Source organism: Dipteris shenzhenensis, chromosome 14 (assembly GCF_047967505.1).
Source record: "Dipteris shenzhenensis isolate YYH24624 ecotype China chromosome 14, Dip_SZ_1.0, whole genome shotgun sequence".
Classification (NCBI taxonomy): Eukaryota; Viridiplantae; Streptophyta; class Polypodiopsida; order Gleicheniales; family Dipteridaceae; genus Dipteris; species Dipteris shenzhenensis.
Genome location: NC_141609.1, coordinates 2,276,824 through 2,279,552, shown reverse-complemented (window position 1 = coordinate 2,279,552; position 2,729 = coordinate 2,276,824). Strand labels below are relative to the sequence as shown.

Here is a 2,729-nt window from a genome sequence, read left to right as displayed (position 1 = left end):
TAGGTATGCTCCCACCCCTTCTTTTGGCCAACCAGCAGCCAGACCTGGCAGACATCTCAACCCACAAGGTCCCACCGATGTGATCATACTAGCCGACCTGCTTGCTGCAGGCCGATCTGATTGATGGGCTATACAAGGCCCCAATCCCTCCATTCAGTTGCCCTTTTGCTAGGCTCACAAACTGCCCCAGCCTAGGGCCTATGCATTTCTGGCCAATCTCCCAGCCCATCTTCATGCACAAGCCTTTCATGCTGCCCTACTGCCAGCTCAACATTCTATACATATGGCTCTTCATGGGTTATGTGGCACCTTTTGTTTGTGCCCACAATGCAACCCTCGCACCCATGCTCGCAAACCCCTGGTCCTCCTCATATGGGCGCTTATAGGTGGAGCATTGACCGATACTATCCCAACAGAAAATGCTTCTGGCACCTCTGCATCTGTCATAACAAGAACTTGATATCATCCTCATCCTCACTGGATAACTTTTGAGATACCAAGAATATGACATCTTCCTTCTTCTCACCCAAGAGGTTTTCCGATACTACATCGAATCGTGGCAAGTAGCATTTTTTCTTCATAAGCTGATTTAATCTCTGTATCTTTGAATAGATATCACCACTCTGTGAATGACTTTTCCCTGCCACAATAAACTCATGCACATTGCTGCCAATCTCAACCCAGGCCCTCCCAGGCACTTTTGACAAACCTTCATATCTTTTCTTCCTGTTTACTATTTTAAAATCCTCCCACTTGCAAGCATCTGCATAGATATTTGACATGAGGACATACGCAGAAGCATCATTTGGATCCAACTGGACAACTTGGTCAAAGCATCGTCTACCTAGCTCCATGTTACCATATGTCCTACAGGCAGTAAGCAGGGATATGCAAGCAGTGATATTTGGTGGAATAGGCATAGTTCCTAGAGTATCTTCAGCCTCATTTAAATGCCCTGCACGACTCAGGAGGTCAATCATGCAGTTATAATGCTCAACACTTTGTACAATGCCATGGTCTTCTCTCATAGACCTGAAATAGTGCAAGCCTTCCTTCAGTAGGCCACCATGACTGCACCCAGTCAGGATACTCGTCAACATGACATCATCTGGCTTCAAGCCTTGCTTGAGCATCTTGTCAAGACATTGCCTTGCCGATTTGCAATCGCCTTGTTGGGCATATGCTGCAATCATTGAGCCCCACGACACCAAATCACGATTTTGTGATTCATCAAATACTTTGTGGGCCTCATTTAAACTCCCACATTTGGCATACATATCAACAAGATTGCTGCATATGATGACATTAGACTGGAGTCCACATCTGACGAGCTTACTGTGTATTAGCCTGCCATGCACTACGGCTCCCATATTACCACATGCCTTTAAAACGCACATGAACATGACTTTATCTGGCTTTACATCCTCGTGTTCCATTTTTTCAAAAAGTTGTAGAGCGGAAAGACTATGGCCATGCTGGGCATAACCTGCAATCATCGCACCCCATGAAACCACATTTTTATTTGGTAGCTTTTCAAATACTCTATGAGCTTCTTCAAGCCTTCCACATTTGACATACATGTCAACAAGGGAGCTTCCCAGAATGACATCTGATGCCAATCCAGTTTTGTTGATCACATTATGTATCACCTGGCCATGTTCTTCAGCTCCTATGTTTCCACATGCTTTCAAGATGCAAGAAAATATGACTTTGTCTGGCTGTATGCCCTCACATTGCATCCTTTGAAAAAGCTCAAGAGCAAAAAAACCGTGCCCATGCTGAGTGTAGCCAGCAATAATTGCACCCCACGCTACCACATTCCTATGTGGCAACTCATCAAACAGTCTGTATGACTTCCCCAGACTTCCACATTTAGCATACATATCAACAAGGGCAGTCCCGATCATAAGATCTGTGTCAAGACCACTCCCAATGATCTGGTCATGTAACAGTGTGCCTTGTCTTATGTCTCCGATACTGCCACATGCTTTTAAAACGCTCAAAAATATAACTTTGCTAGGTTCTATGCCCTCGTGTTTCAATTTCTTAAAAATGTTTAGGACATCAAGGGCATGGCCATGTTGGGCATATCCTGCAATTAATGCACCCCATGACACATTATTTCGATCCGGTAAGCCATGAAGCACTATGCTACCTTCCTCAAACATCGCGCACTTTGCATACATGCTGATAACGGTGCTGGCAACAACCACATCCAAATCAAGGCCACTTCTGATAATCTCGTAATGCATCAACCTTCCCTGCTCAATCGCCCTCAGATTGCCACACGCTTTTAAAACACACAAAATCGTTACTTTGTCTGGTTTAACATAATTCTGTTGCATTTGGTGATATAATTCAAGAGCTCTCTTACTTTCTCCAAGCTTGATGCGTGCAGAAATAGTGGCATTCCACCTAAATACACTTGGTTTTGAAATATATGAAGACACTCGGTTGGCTTCATGAAAGCTTCCCATAAAACCCAAGGAATTGCAAGTATTGCACGTGCATTGCCCACTGCAGGGGAATGCATTCGACTACCAATTAGCAACTCTTCCCGATTTATGTATGCCAATTAAGAACGCCTTTGAGATGCGGATTTTTCTGTCAAAAGCCCTAAATGCTCTATCACTTGTTCCGTTTTACAGTACTTGGTTTTTCAAAGAATGCAATATCTTTTGTGGACCCCAAACTGGTGATCCGAGTTTGTAGTATCACATCGAAAATAC

General features: G+C 44.0%; 1 pseudogene; it reads right to left on the bottom strand.

The window, feature by feature from the left end:
• Nucleotides 1–443: 443 nt before the first annotated feature.
• LOC147894058 (pentatricopeptide repeat-containing protein At1g06140, mitochondrial pseudogene) lies at nucleotides 444–2,477 on the bottom strand (annotated as a pseudogene).
• Between the last annotated feature and the right edge of the window lie 252 nt (nucleotides 2,478–2,729).